General features: G+C 40.6%; 1 protein-coding gene and 1 non-coding gene across 24 annotated transcripts in view; both read left to right on the top strand.

Moving 5' to 3' along the window:
• Positions 1 to 2,926: 2,926 nt before the first annotated feature.
• LOC112207463 (small nucleolar RNA U13) lies at positions 2,927 to 3,029 on the top strand. Its single transcript, XR_002941901.2, has one exon. It is a non-coding gene; the product is annotated as a small nucleolar RNA U13 (small nucleolar RNA).
• Positions 3,030 to 6,486: 3,457 nt separating this feature from the next.
• PRRC2C (proline rich coiled-coil 2C) overlaps positions 6,487 to 15,778 on the top strand; it is a 108,168-nt gene continuing 98,876 nt past the window's right edge. For 17 of the 23 annotated variants that reach the window (XM_063795373.1, XM_016932438.4, XM_016932395.4 and 14 more), the window contains exon 1: positions 6,487 to 6,748. The gene's annotated coding sequence lies outside the window, so the exon portion shown is untranslated. The remainder of the gene's footprint in view (positions 6,749 to 15,778) is intronic. The other 6 variants (XM_001145685.7, XM_009438208.5, XM_016932389.4 and 3 more) reach the window with 3 other exon arrangements.

Here is a 15,778-nt window from a genome sequence, read left to right as displayed (position 1 = left end):
CTCATCCCACTTGAATAGAATCTCCTGAGAACAGGAATTTAAACTGTTTTATTCATTTTTATGTCTTCCTTAGCCTGATATATCATGACTTTTTTTTTTTTTTTTTTTTTTTAGACAGAGTTTTGCTCTGTTTTCCAGGCTGGAAAGCAGTGGCAAGATCATAGCTCACTGCAGCCTCAAACGCCTGGGGTCAAGAGATCCTCCAGCCTCAGCCTCTCAAGTAGCTGAGATTATAGGCACACACCTGGCTAATACATAGGTAATATGGAATATTGTTTTTTTGTTTTTTATGGAATATTGAAATGAAGAGTTTCATTTCACTGCAATTCCCCAAGGCTGTTAAATACTTTGAGATGCTTTCTCTCAATTCTCTTTCAATCACTATTCCCCTTTCTCTCTTCTATCAAGACCATGCCCTATGAAGTTAACAATGGTCCAACCTCTAGAGAATTGCACTAATTCCCATTTGAAGCAATTATTCACTAAGACTCTCAGCAGCTCATAGAAATATTTCTGAAACAATCATTTAATTAACCCCAGCAGAAAAAAGAATAGAGAAGAGCCTGTAGTCCCAGCTACTCTGGAGGCTGAGGCAGGAGAATGGCGTGAACCCAGGAGGTGGAGCTTGCAGTGAGCCGAGATCGCGCCACTGCACTCCAGTCTGGGCGACAGAGCGAGGGTCCATCTCAAAAAAAAAAAAAATAGAGAAGAGAAAGAGAAACAAACCAAAAAACCAAACTAGGTACAAGCTACTGGTGGCATTGTAACATATGAAATTCTCTCTTCCACCACAAGCCTAAAAATTATTCAAAATACCTAGTCCCAATGGTAACCAAAAAAAGTACTATCAATCTTACTTCTCTTAATTACTATGAAGCAATAAAATATTTGACATCAGATAGTTTTATTTATACATATACCCAATTGGTTGGGCAGCAGATACATAAAAAGTCTCGTATACTTTAAAAAATGCTACAAGCGACAGCCAGAGTTACAATTTTAAAAATAATTATTGGGCACTGTATTCATATTCATTAGTAATATCTCACGGATCTGCTTTTTGGCCTAAAAATTTAAGAAATTACAATTTTCTGTATCTTCAGTTACCACCTGGCTATTTTCCTTTTGTAAGCTTTTCCTGTTCTGCCTTTGTTGTGACCCCTTTCCCTTTGTGATCTTCCCCTTCAGATCAGTGCCTTTTATCGCTACTCATTTGCTGACTCAGGTGAATTTACAGCCTAAGGCAAAAATGGGAGCCAGCAGTTTGTTTTCTCAGTCTCTCCCCTCTTTCCCTCCCTTCTTCCTGCAGCTCTGTGAGGGACTAAATCTTCCAGATATTCTGTGCTTATTAACAACACAGCACCCTCTTGACTTGGAATCCATAGCTGTAAGAACTTAGTTTCTCCTGTCAGCTAAGAAAACTCTGGGAAAATTTTTGGTGGACAGTAAATGCCAGGTAATCCAAACTTCATTAATTTATGACATAACAAATAAATACAACTTTTAGCCAAACTGTCCCCTTTATTCAATTATAAAAAGTGTTTGCTAAGTCAATAAACAGACTGGTAATTAAAATATTTATCGGCCGGGCGCAGTGGCTCACGCCTGTAATCCTAGCACTTTGGGAGGCCGAGGCGGGTGGATCACCTGAGTTTAGGAGTTCGAGACCAGCCTGGCCAACATGATGAAACACCCTCTCTACTAAAAATGCAAAAATTAGCTGGGTGTGGTGGCGGGCACTTGTAATCCCAGCTACTCGGGAGGCTGAAGTAGGAGAATTGCTTGAACCCAGGAGACGGAAGTTGCAGTGAGCCAAGATTGTGCCACTGCACTCCAGCCTGGGTGACAAGAACAAGACTCCATCTCAAAAAATAATAATAAAATAAAATAAAATAAAATAAAATAAAGTATTTATCCTACTTGGCCGGGCGCGGTGGTTCACGCCTGTAATCCTAGCACTTTGGGATGCTGAGGCGGGTGGATTGCCTGAGCTCAGGAGTTTGAAACCAGCCTGGGGAACACGGTAAAGCCCCAACTCTAAAAAAAAAAAAAAAAATTACCCGGGTGTGGCAGCATGTACCTGTAGTCCCAGCTACTCCAGAGGCTAAGGCAGGAGAATGGCTTGAACCTGAGAGGCGGAGGTTGCAGTGAGCCAGGATCACACCACTGCACTCCACACTCCAGTCTGGGTGAGAGAGTGAGACTCCGTCTCCAAAAGAATAAATAAATAAATAAATAAATAAATAATTTATCATACTTTATATATAATGTAAAATTTTACATATAACATATAATATAAACATTATAATGTACTCAACAGATAGCCTCTCACAAGTTGGCCAAAGGTTTTTTTTTTGCGGAGCAGGGGAAGGAGTCTTGCTCTGTCGCCCAGGCTGGAGTGCAGTGGCAGGATCTCAGCTCACTGCAACCTCCGCCTCCTGGGTTCCAGCAATTCTCCTGCCTCAGCCTCCTGAGTAGCTGGGACTACAGGCGCCCACCACCACACTCGGCTAATTTTTTGTATTTTTAGTAGAGACGGGGTTTCACTGTGTTAGCCAGGATTGTCTCGACCTCCTGACCTCAGGTGATCTGCCCGCCTCGGCCTCCCAAAGTGCTGGGATTACAGGTGTGAGCCTCCATGCTTGGCCCATTTTTTTCTTAGTTTTTGTTTTTTCTGGACCTCCCGCAAAGGTGATTTGTTGAAGAACTATCAACATTTTTCTTATCTTTATTAGCAAATGTACAACATCTGTTGATGTTTATAAACTGAGATTACATTTTCATGCAGTATTTGGGTATTCTGGTTTTCTTTACACCAGGCTTATCATGTTTCATAGTTTTTAACTAAATATGATTTGCTGGATCATTCATAAAAAGAAAACAAAATTGTCAAATGCACCTAAACACTTAAGAAACACAACTGCTAATCCTTTTGTAGTTCATAAGTGTGATGATTCAGTGTTCACATGAATGTATGAGATGCGCCAACCTCAAACCTTGTTATGACGTGGTCCATTACCCATTTGATGTGAAAATTTAAAATTTTTAAACAAAGAAGAGAGAAAAAAGGAACATTACTGCTAATAAAGTATGATACTTTCACTGATCATTTTGTTTTTAACTACTCTACCGTAAAATTTCAGTGCCTACAGGATTATGGAATCAATCACAATGAGAAGGGTAGAAACTCATTAAATCATTAGCAAATAAGGCTGGACAATCACAAAGAAAATACGTCATATTGTTTGGAGACTGAATTTGTTTTCAGTAAGAAACTAGTTTGCCTGATTCCACACCACCCAATTGGAAATTTGATAATGTTATTCTAAAATTATTGTTTAAATATAAGTGTTGTAAATTAAATGAAAAGTTTTCATTCGATCTGTCATGAAGACATTTTTGTTATAACAACTTTGTCTACAATGGTGGAGTGTCAGGAGAAGTGCAATCCAAGTCAAGGAGACTTCAGTCACATTTTCCCCAATAAATTGGAAACAAAGGTAGTAAGACTGCTCTCTAAAAGTTAGACTTTAAGATCACATACATAGCTAGGAGCAGAAATAAGCAAAGTCACCTTTAAAACACAAACTGGTTTGATTTAACTGTAACTTGATTTTTATTGAAATAATATTGCAAAGAGGTTTGGGTAGCCATGGAAACAGAGAAAGTAACATACAGGGGGCACTTTAGGGCCAGTGGCCATCCAAGTGCTGCTAAGGAGACAAGGAGCACAAATCAGCAGCTCAGCAGGATGTCACCACTATATTGGAGATCAATGTGGGCAACTGCAGCCATTGGAAATTGAGAACTTCTATTTTCAGGACAAAATTGTTCTGTTGTGAAGATAGATGACTCAAGAAAAGTCTATACATATAACTCCACTTGTTCAGAATATGTGCTCATCAAGCAACCTTCTGATAATGCCTTGGTTTCCTGAGTAGGTTTGGCTACACAGAAAATGCACTCAGCGGGGCCAGGCACAGTGGCTCACACCTGTAATCCCAGCACTTTGGGAGGCTGAGGCAGGCGAATCACATGCGGTCAGGAGTTTGAGACCAGCCTGGCCAACATGGCGAAACCCCATCTCAACCAAAAATACAAAAATTAGCTGGGCGTGGTGGCGCCTTTGTGTAATCCCAACTACTCGGGAGGCTGAGGCAGGAGAATCGCTCGAACCTGGGAGGTGAAGGTTGCAGTAAGCCGAGATCACGCCACCTGGACAACAGAGTGAGACTCCATGGGGGAAAAAAAAAAGAAAGAAGGAAGGAAGGAAGAAAAGGCAGGCAGGCAAGGAAGGAAGGAAGGGAGGGAGGGAGGGGAGGGGAAGGGAGGGAGGGAGGGAGGGGAGGGGAGAAGGAGGGAGGGAGGGAGGGGAGGGGAGGAGAGGGGAGGGAAATGAGAAAATGTACTCAAGAAAAGATAGCACCTTGGGTCCATGCTGGCATACCGGAGGCTTTCTGTTTCTGGCAAAAATTAAAAGAAAAAAAGAAAAAAAAGTATTGGCTTTGCAGTTGTTGAGTGTTCAGGTGTATAAATTAAAGCTCTTGGAAATTAATAATTTAATACATGTCTTTTTTTTTTTTTTTTTTTTTGAGACAGAGTCTCGCTCTCTCGCTCTGTCGCCCAGGCTGGAGTGCAGTGGCAGGATCTCTGCTCACTGCAAGCTCTGCCTCCTGGGTTCACGCCATTCTCCTGCTTCAGCCTCCTGAGTAGCTGGGACTACAGGTGCCCGCCACCACGCCCGGCTAATTTTTTTTTGTATTTTTTAGTACAGACGGGGTTTCACCGTGTTAGCCAGGATGGTCTCGATCTCCTGACCTTGTGATCCGCCCGCCTCGGCCTCCCAAAGTGCTGGGATTACAGGCGTGAGCCACCGCGCCCGGCCATACGTGTCAGTCTTATGACCTTGGTTAATGTAATTTCATCTGATTGCTGAAGTTGTTCTCCATTGCTCAAGACAGATGTTTTGGCTGGGCGTGGTGGCTCATGCCGGTAATTCCAGCACTTTGGGAGGCCAATGCGGGAGGCTTGCTTGAGCTCAGGAGTTCGAAACCAGCCCAGTCAACATAGCAAGACCTCGTCTTTACTGGCAAAAAAAAAAAAAAAAGCCAGGTTTTGTGGCAAGCACCTGTAGTCCCACCTACTTGGGAGGCTGAGACAGGTGGATTGCTTGAGCCTGGGAGGTTGAGGCTTCAGTGACCTGTGATTATGCCACTACACTCCAGCCTGGGCAGCAAAGTGAGACCCTGCCTCCAAAAAAACAAAGAAAGATGTTTCTGTGACCAGGACACTATAGACCAGATCCTAGAAGGTTGTAGAAATTCACTAAAGTAATGCTTCCTTGTCCTCTTGTGGATGATCAGTAGGCTTTCCCCTGGCAATGACCCTATATCAATAAAAAAAACTTTTTCTTTTCTTCTTTTCTATTTTTTCGAGAAAGAGTCTCACTGCAGCCTCAACCTCCTGTGCTCAAGTGATCCTTTTGCCTCCAGCCTCCCAAGTAGCTAGGACTATAAGCATGTGCCACTATGCCTAGCTAGCTTTTTTTCTTTTTAATTTTTTTGCAGAGGTAGGGTCTCACTATGTTGCCCAGATTGGTCTTGAACTCCTGGTCTCAAGCAATCCTTTTGCCTTGACCTACCAAAGTATTAGTATTACAGGCATGAGCCACCAAGCAAGTCCAGACTTTTCTACTTCAAATTAATATTAGTGGGGAGGGAGGTGTTCATAATTTACCTCTCTTTATTATTTCATTTATTCTAACATTGCTACAGTGACAATTCCATGGACATACACCAGCTACTGGCGGGGAAGATCGTTCAGACCAGAAGTGGTAAGAAATCCTTGAATCTTAAATATGTCATAGGTAGTTCACAAAGAGGACAAAAGATACCATTTACTAAACATTCGCCATCTGTTCTGACATAATATTATCATCATTGTAGTCTCCCACTTCCAGATACACTCATCTGCCTATGTTACACTTGCCTAGTAAAAGCCAGCATGGGTGAATCTTAGTATTCAACGGAGCTGAACACTGTGCTGGAGAGATCATATAAATAAACTGAATGGCTTATCTCACATCCATAATTAGAAACTTAAAAAGTGCTCTCAGCAGCCCATGCTACTCTGTTCCTCACACTAGTTTTACTTTCACTCTCTGTGATAACTTTTCAATACACCAAGACTTCTCAGCTTGCCCCAAATTCACTGAGACATACTGGCGAACTGCTGGTTCAACCATTTACACATCCACCCACCAGACATAAGAGTGCTCATTTCACTGAGGCTTATTATCAACTTGTAAACGTGGTCAATTCAAGACTTCTTAGAAAGGTCTCAGGTCCAAGCTTTGTCCTGAAAAGATAATTCTGATTGCAGAAACTCCCTCCGTCCAGCAGGAAGCGCCAGCACCCTCTGTCGGGGTTGGGCCGCCACGGAGGCTTCACGTGATCCGGCCGTCTCTGCGCAGGAGTGTGGTCTTGCGGAGATTTGCCCTACGTACTTAGCGTCATGACGTAGTACGTAGGGGCTGGCTAGCCGCCATCTTGCTTCTTTTTCTCGCTCGCTCGCTCCCTCTCGGGAAGCTGCGAAAGTGCTTTGGCGGTTTGTCCATCCGCAGCTTCGGCTTTTCCAGTCTGGTGGCCCTTCCGGCCACCTCTTTAACCCTAGCTTTCCCTCCCCCTTTTTTCGGTCAGAGATCGGCGGAGACCCTCGAAGTGCGCAAACTTGACACTCACCCTGACCGGTAAGGAAAGCGAGGGTGTGGGGGCCGCGATCAAAGAGGGCCCCATCGGGAACGGCCAGAGTGCGGCCTGGGGCGTGGGAGCGCACCCAGACCCTGGCGCCCGGAGGCTAGGGGGCCGCGTGGAGAGGGCCTTGGGTCCGGGCATTTCCCTTCTGTTTGGTTACCATCATCTCTGTGTCTGGGGAAGTCGGCCTCCAGCTTGGGGAGCGGGAAACCGGAGTCAGACCCGCCCCATGTGGTCTGCAGCGGGAGTTCTGGACCGGTCTGTCTTGCTCCCACCTAGACCCCAGTCCTGGCCCTGCGAGGGGATTACGCATGTTGCCGGGTAAGCGAAGGGGGTTTCCGTCTTCCTGGACTGGCGGACGTGCAGTCTTTTTTTTTTTTTTTAGTGTCGGGTATGCGTTCCCCCAAACAACTGAAGGACTCAACCGGGGCTTTCACTGTCTACCTCTTCCTGTGTAGTGAGGGTGGGACTTGCAATGAGCAATGTATGGGAGGGTCTGGATTAAAGACCTGGTTAGATGAGAGGCTCTTCGGGGAATCAAGACCAACCCTACTTCCGCTAGGGAAGTGCTGCCCAACTCCGGAGGAGGATTTGGGTAGTCTTTTCACACTCTAGGCCGCTCCATCCTCTAACTTGCGTGGTGAATCTCGGTAGCTCCCTGTCTTTGAGATAGCGTTGATATTGGTGGTGTCAGGGTAAAGGCCCCGTTTTAGGACTGAAGAAAAGGGCATGGGGCCACTATAGAGACATTGATAGAGTCTTCCTTCCTTTGCATGAGAGGAGTACCTTTAATTTAAAGGGATGTATGTGTGTTTTGACATTATTTGGAATCTTTTGAGGGTCTGACATGCCTGATGTTTGCTGGCTTATAAAGCTACCCGGATTTCCGCATTGGCTGGTTTTCAGCCTGGGTTCATAGATTCATACCTCGTTAGAGTACTTAGAATTGTACAGTAGGCGGCTCTGCTGTAAGATTTTCATTTGGAATGCACCAGAAGAATCGGAGGATTTTTTGATTGTTGAGTACTTAATAGCTTACTCCTGCAAATAAAAATAATAGGGTGATATTAAGCACCTACCAAGCCTAACCCCACCATTTTTCAAAACTAGATTTCACCTCCCATATTGGTAATTAAGATGCTGCTTTGACTGGAGCCATTTTTAGGTGTGTGTCACAGATGCACTGCAGCATCTTTTCTGGCTCACCCCAAATGCATTGATCCCCTAAAAAATTAGGAATAAATTGAACTTGAATTTTGTCTTTAGCATGTAGTCAAATAGTAATTCTCTCCTTTTCTGTAAGTGGATTTTCAGAATATAGCCTTTTTAAGTGATTGTGTTTGCTCTGCTTAGCTTATGTGTGGCTGTTCTCCATTAGGTGACCTTTTGCTATACACTGAGCACAGTAATAAGTCCTTTTCATACATTTTTTTTTTAATCTCCACAACAGACCTTTGAGAAAAGTGCTATTAAGATCATCCCCATTTTACAGATGAGGAAATGAAATCTGAGAGAGTAGTCTGACCAAGGTCACATAGCAGTTATTGGTGGTATTGTGTAGGTTCAGTTCCATACTGTCTGAACCCAAAGGGGATGCTCTAAACCTTCAACCTGCTTTTTAAATTATAAACTACAGTAACTAAATAAGATAAAGCATTATTAACTAGTAGTTTTTCTTTAGCTTGACTAGTATATGAATATTGTTGCATGCTAAGGTTAAAGTGTTGAAAGTTGTAAAAATGGAATATATCCACTTTGGACTTGGGGTAGAGGCTAATTTTTTTGCGTCCTTTTCTATTTGAGTGCTTAGAGATAACTTAAAACTAACTCTACCATGTCATAGATATAATTTTTAAATTTAGGCGTCTGATCTATATTATTGGTAGAATACTCCCTCATCTGTAAAATGGTGATGTTAGGACTTCCCTCAGAGGCTTTTATAGGAGTAAAAAAAGATAATGGATAATGTATGTAAAGGGCTTATTACTATGCTTAGTGCATAGTAAAAGGTCAACTAATAGTGGAGGGAGAATGGTAGGATATTGGTAGAAGAAAATACTCTCTTCCAAGCAATAAATAATCTGTAAATTCTCAGGGTGATGTATATATTTCTTTAGGTACATAAGAAAATTTCACCTCCCCTTATCCCTGATATGTCTACTTATATGCAGGATTTTGCTTCTTAGCGATTTCTTTATGCTCTACAGTAAATATCCCTGGGATGAGTATCTTGTTCATAGCTGAAAATGCAGAAGTTCTGGCTCATTCCAGCCCCCTCTCTTCTTCTTACCCCCACCCCACCCTCTTTACTGATAAAATGTCTTTGAAGATTATATTATATCCCTGTCTGCCTCCAAGTGCCACCCCTAAACACTACTTCAGTTTGTTAGTTAGGTAACTTGTGTTTTGGATGCTATTTATGTCATATTTGTAAATGACAAGAATTGATCATTGGTAAAATGTTACATAAGTTAGTACAGAATTGTATTCTTACAGTGAAGGAGATACAAAAATTGTGTCTGAGTTATGACACACTTTCATTTCGGTAAATCGTGATTTTGTCACCTTATGAATAGGACAACACAATGAAAGCTTATCTCAGTCTATGTTAATTGTTGCTTACAAGTCTGAGAGTTACTGTGTTAGTTTTATGAGTAATAACATTTTAAATTCCTCGCTAATCTCATTGATGCATGAGCCAGAACACCTTTGTGGATAAAAGCGTTCTATAGAGAGGGTAACTTTAGTAAATTTTCTATTTAAGAGACAGACCTAACTCTGTTGCCCTGGCTGGCCTCCAACTCCTGGGCTCAAGAGATTCTCCTGCCTTAGCCTCCCAGGTAGCTGGGACTAGAAGTGCCTACCATTGCTCCCAGCATTGCCAGTTACATTTCTAGTCCTTATTTTCCTCCAGATTATCAGAAAGCATGTTTTGGGGCCTGTGACTACATGTATTTGCTGGCAAATCCAGTCAAACAAGGACTGTTACTTAGTTTCAACCGGAAATTTTTATCTGATTGGCAGACATGATTAGCTGTTAACTAAGAGTCTGAACACAAGATTGTAATGAAATTATTATGTGAATTATAGTCAGTGTGATATACTCACCCCTGTGTGGTGCTGCTATGTGCTTAACATTAAGGGAAGATGGAATATCATTTGAGGAGCACGTCTAGTATTAAAAAAACTATTGGGTATTATGTATGTAGCATACTACATAGGAATATGTACTACATACTATCTAGTAATTTTTCTGTTTTCTGTGTTCTAATACTAGTTTGTTTTCCTCTACTAGACTGTTTCCATGTCCTCATCACCTTGTATGGTGGTTGGCGTATACCTAGAGTTTATATGTTATTGAATGAATGAGGGTGAGAAACACAAAAGAATAGACCCACAAGATTAACTGATAAGTATACTATTGGAGCAAAAGAAAACGCTGTCAGGTTTTTTTTCCTTTACCTCTAAGAATAGTATCACAGGTAACCTTCGAAGAGTTTGTGTTAAATAATATGCATTGTGAGATTTATTTACATCTGATTTTTAAAATTTTTAGCTTATTCAACAAAGATTGAAGATTCTTTTAATTTTGTAAGGCCCAGTGAATCAGAGCAATATGGCATTTGGTCCACTCCCAAGGTGTTCACAGCCTTAAGGATTAATGTTAAAAGTTATCTTGTAGTCTTTGGATTCATGCCAGAAGATAAAAAGGTGTATAAGAAGGTAAGGGAAATTTGGTACAGAAAATTACAGATAGTACAGATTGAGTTCCTAGTTGATTATAAGTGAAGCTGTGATGGCTAAGAAAAATCAAGAATAATTGTGATTATTAATATTTCTTGAGCACTTATTATGCCATGTTACTAAACTAAGACTATTTTTTGAATGATCTATTTAAATCCATATTGCAGAAAGCCTAAAAGGAAGAGATTTAAGTAATTTGCTCAAAGTTACCTAGCTTTTAAGTGGTAGAAATGGCATTTGAATTATTGATCCAGAGCCTGAGTGCCTAACTCAACTACATGGGTTTCCTAGTGGCCAGTATTTTCCAAACTTAAATCATTCACAATTTCTGCTTTGTCCCAAACCATCTGCCTGTTACTTAATATTTTTCTTCAATTCAACTTGCTGTCTTTTAATTAAATGAATTTAAACGAATTTTTTTTTCTTTTTTTAGATGGAGTCTCACTCCGTTGCCCAGGCTGGAGTGCAGTGGCGCTATCTTGGCTCACTGCAACCTCTCCCTCCCGGGTTCAAGTGATTCTCCTACCTCAGCTTCCTGAGTAGCTGGGATTACAGGTGCCTGCCATCACGCCTGGCTAATTTTTGTATTTTTAGTAGAGATGGGGTTTCACCATGTTGTCAGACTGGTCTCGAACTCCTGACCTCGTGATCCGCCCACCTTGGCCTCCCAGAGTGCTGGGATTACAGGCGTGAGCCACTGCATCCTGCCGTTTAAAAGGAAATTTTTATGATTATTTGGCATTAGCTTCCCCCCAACATGTTTTAAAATAAACATGATTTTACATAATTTTCTGTGGATCACTTAAAATCATCCAGTATACTACCAGTCTTTGTATTCCACCCTTTGGGACATTACTGCTATAAGAAATGAATACTGGATAGGATCAGGCCACAGGTACAGTTAATGAAGGTCGAAAGCCTAGAATGGAATAGATTGATAAAATAGGAAATGGCAGCATTACAGGAATAGAGATAGGAATTAGTCTTAACTACATACTTGAGACAACCACTTTCATGATAAACCGCAAAGGAGTAGGTTTATTTAGATAGAGAAATGTAATAGGATGTCTAGGACAGTCTATGGCAAGGGAAGAACAAGACAAAATAAGAAGGAAGTCACTATAGAAATCAGGGCAGAAGAGAATAATCTAAAAACAGGATTATTAGAGCTAAATGTAGCAGAGTTCAGAAAAATATGTGACAAGTAGTCTTTGGATTTGGCTGTGACATCCTTGGTGACCTTAAAATAATCTAGGTCAAGTTACAAAAGTGGAAGGTTAAAGGGGGAAGAGGGAAAATCTCTTGATTTTTAGATATATTGAATACTCAAAGTGGACTCTAGACTAATTGTTTTAAAACCTAGGTTTAGTCCTTTTTGTCACTTTGTGCCAGCTGTTAATTTTGGGGCAAGTTAACCTGGCTTAAGTTTTAAATATATTGATTTGTGATACAAGGATAATATCCATTTCCCCTATCTCAGAGGACTATTGCAAAGAGTACATTTATGTATTTCTATATATCTTCTGAATTTAATATTCTTTGATATTACACAATATCAAGACATGAGTCTTGACCATATTTAAAGCAGAAAAGAGAACCATGAAAAGGGAAAATTAAAGATAAAGGGGAAGATACGTTCCCTATAAGGTTGGAAGATCCCTTCTGAATAAATCTTGAGTCTGAAGGATAAGAGATGGATGCATGTATGTGGTTGGAGAATGGGTATCTAGATACGTTAATAATTCATTTTTTCTTCCCTGTTTGCCAGTGAACAATCTGAAGGTACAGGGCTGCTATATATGGTTATGCAGCTTGTATACTGCCCAAAGATGCTGGACTGAAGGAAGCAACAAGTCAGCCTGTGTTCTGCTTACAGAGTCCTGTGCCCTAGCTTAGGCCTCGCAGAGGGAACTGTGCCTCCACTTCTCTCTCCAAGGCATCAGCTCCTTGCCAAAAGTGTCTGTATTTCCCCAGAAGGATGTATTTTTCCTAGTTACATAAAGGCCCTATGGAGAGCAATGGATGCTCTGAAAGACTCCTTAAGGAGACATATTAAGGATACATTTAGAACAACATCAAAAACAATTGGGAAATTGGAGAAATGGTCACTAAGGAACAAAAAGCTTTGAACTTTTTGCTGGGATGGGTTAGGTGGTTGGGCAAGTACAGAATTCTCATTTATCCAGTGTACTTTAAAGATCTGTATTGTAGCTTATTAAATATTTTTATTAATCAAGAAACTATATTAAATATCATAGTTTATCATATTTCAAAGAAGAGTGATAAGAGTAAAACAATACTTAACACAATTTAATCTTACCCAAAAACTTTGTAATTTGGGGGTTTAAATTAAAGTTTAGATTTTTGGTCATGTGGCTGGTAGTTTTATATATAAGTAACTTTTTAATGTTAGGTTTTATAATTAAAGCTATATAAATTTTATAGCTCTTAATTGAAGAAGCACAATAGGGAAGGTACACAGTTACTTCTGAAGGTTAGGAAAATGGAACAGTGGCATTTTATTTTGAAAACAGAGGACATTGAAAACAAAGGAGGCTTTAGACAGGTGAATTTTAAGTTTATATTTGGAAATTTGATTTGTGGTGTACAGTTCTTTAAGTTTTAGTATGTATGGATTTTTGTAGCCCCCACAACTAGGATACAGAATGTAGAAAGATAAAACATCTCCCAACTGTAGAACTAGAGTCTTCTGGCATTTTGGAGACAGGGAAATTCTCTTGAAGAAATAACTATTAAAGAGGGATGGAAAAAGCCAAGAATGGCCTACCCATGCTGAATGATTTGTTTTCTGATTAGAAAGAAAAAATATTTTGATTATACTGTTATATTTATGACAAACTTGAACATAGAAAGAATGAAAGTAGGAGAAAGAAAAAGAAGGAGTTGGGTGTTGTGGCATGTGCCTGTGGTCTTAGCTACTTGGAAGGCTGAGGTGGGAGGATCTCTTGAGCCCAGGAGTTGTGGAGGGTAGCACACTGTGTTCTACATATGGACTGAGTGTCTGCACTAAATTCAGCATCAATAGGGTGTCCTGGGAGTGGGGGACTAACAGGTTGCCTGAGGAGGGGTGAACTGGTCCAGGTTGGCAACAGAGCAGGTTAAAACTCCCATGCTGATCAATAGTGGGATAGCCATTGCACTCCAGCCTGGACAACATTAAGGTGACCCTGTTTCTTATTAAAAGCAAGAGGGTAGGGGAATTTTTTAAATTTTATTTATTTATTTATTTATTTATTTATTTATTTATTTATTTATTTTGAGACAGAGTCTCTCTCTGTCGCCCAGGCTGGAGGCAGTAGTGCGATCTTGGCTCACTGCAACCTCTGCCTCCCAGGTTCAAGCAATTCTTCTGCCTCAGCAGCCCGAGTAGCTGGGATTACAGGTGTGTACCAGCACACCTGGCTAATCTTTGTATTTTTAGTAGAGATGGGGTTTCACCATGTTGGCCAGGCTGGTCCTGAACTGACCTCAAATGATCCACCTGCCTCGCCCTCCCAAAGTGCTGGGATTACAAGGCGTGAGCCACTGCGCCTGGCCGGGGAATTTAAATAAAATAAAATAAAATAATAAAAGAAGAGAAGGAAGGAGAGAAAGAAGGAAGGAAATAGGTTTACATGTCTTAAGACTGGATATTTCAGTGGTAGAAGAAGAGGGCCAATGATACGGAGGGATGTTAACCAATTCTCTACACTTAATAAATTTAAAATTAATATTCTGACTTTTAAAGGCAACCCTTTGGTCATCCGAAAGATTAACCATAATTCATAATGCTAGATGAGCATCTTGGAGCAAGTACTTCTCTTTCACTCCCATAACATTCAACATATTTTGGCCTTGCAAAAAACAAAGTTCAATTAACTGGATGGGGTGGCATGTACTTGTAGTCCTAGCTCCTCAGAAGGGTGAGGTAGGAGGATCACTTGAGCTCAAGTTCAGGGTTGCAAAGTGATGGCACTGCTGCACTCCAGCATGGGTGACAGAGTAAAACTGTTGAAAAGAAAAATAATACATAAAGGTTGACTAAGAAATTATCTATGCTTTGGGCCTGAAGCGATGGCTCACCCTGTAATCTCAGCACTTTGGGAGGCCAAGGTGGGTGGATTACTTGAGGTCAGGAATTTGACACCAGCCTGGCCAACATGGTGAAACCCCATCTCTACTAAAAATACAAAAATTAGTCAGTTGTGGTGGCAGGCGCCTGTAACCCCAGCTACTCAGGAGGCTGAGGCTGGAGAATTGCTTGAGCCTGGGAGGCGGAGATCCTACCACTGCACTCTAGCCTGGGCAACAGAGCAAGACTCTGTCTTAAAAAAAAAGAGAAGAAATTATCTATGCTTGGGTTTTTCTTTTTAATATATTAGTTTTGCAAATATTGATTACCACTTAATAAGCTTTTGTTACGGGCTTTACACTATTCTAAGAGCTTTATACACACTTTGTTAATTAAATCTTATAATAGTATTGGAGTAGATATTATAGCCCACCCAGGTGAGGAAGTAAAAAATTTGAGATTAAGTAATTTGCCTGTGGTCACCTAGCTACTAAATATTAGAGCTAGAATTTAAACAAAAACAGTTTTAAGAGAAACAGTTGTGTAATTTTAACAATTTTAAAATACATAAGTTGTTAAAAAGAATGCCCTGGCAATCACCTCATTAAGTAATTGGTAGACAGAACAGCTGTACTTTTTAAGGACAGCAGTTTTTAGTACAGAAAATTTGATAGCTACATTTCTGTTCTGATTGTTAAGGCTTTATCCTACTCCGGAAACTTAATTCACATGTTTCAGTTTCCAAGAACAGCCTGAGCCCTTCCACTATCCTGATTAGAACTCCAACAGATTTATTTATATTACACTTTGTTTTTTAAAAAATGACCATTTTGGATGTTTTTGCTGAACTGCTATTTGTAGTAAAAGAATTCAACATATGGTGGTATTCTTAGCTTTACTATTATAGTGGCAAATGTACTCTTAAAATATTTGACCTTAGAATTACTAGTTCATTTTAACTACTAGAAATGGAAGAGAGCTTGTAAGTGGCCAATTCAACTTCTTACTCAAAGCAAGAATTATCTTTATAATATTTCTGACAGGCTTACCTTGCTTTTGCTTGGATCCATCTGATGATTAGTAGGTTACTACAGTCACCCCTTAACATTCACAAAGCATATGTCCTAAGATCTTACAAATTTCCGTATTTAGCATTCAAACTTCTTCACTTTCGCCTTCTGTGATCTACACTAGGATTTGGCCTCCTCTT

Source organism: Pan troglodytes, chromosome 1 (assembly GCF_028858775.2).
Source record: "Pan troglodytes isolate AG18354 chromosome 1, NHGRI_mPanTro3-v2.0_pri, whole genome shotgun sequence".
Classification (NCBI taxonomy): Eukaryota; Metazoa; Chordata; class Mammalia; order Primates; family Hominidae; genus Pan; species Pan troglodytes.
Note: the sequence above shows the minus strand (reverse complement) of the source record. Positions and strands in the feature narration are given on the sequence as shown.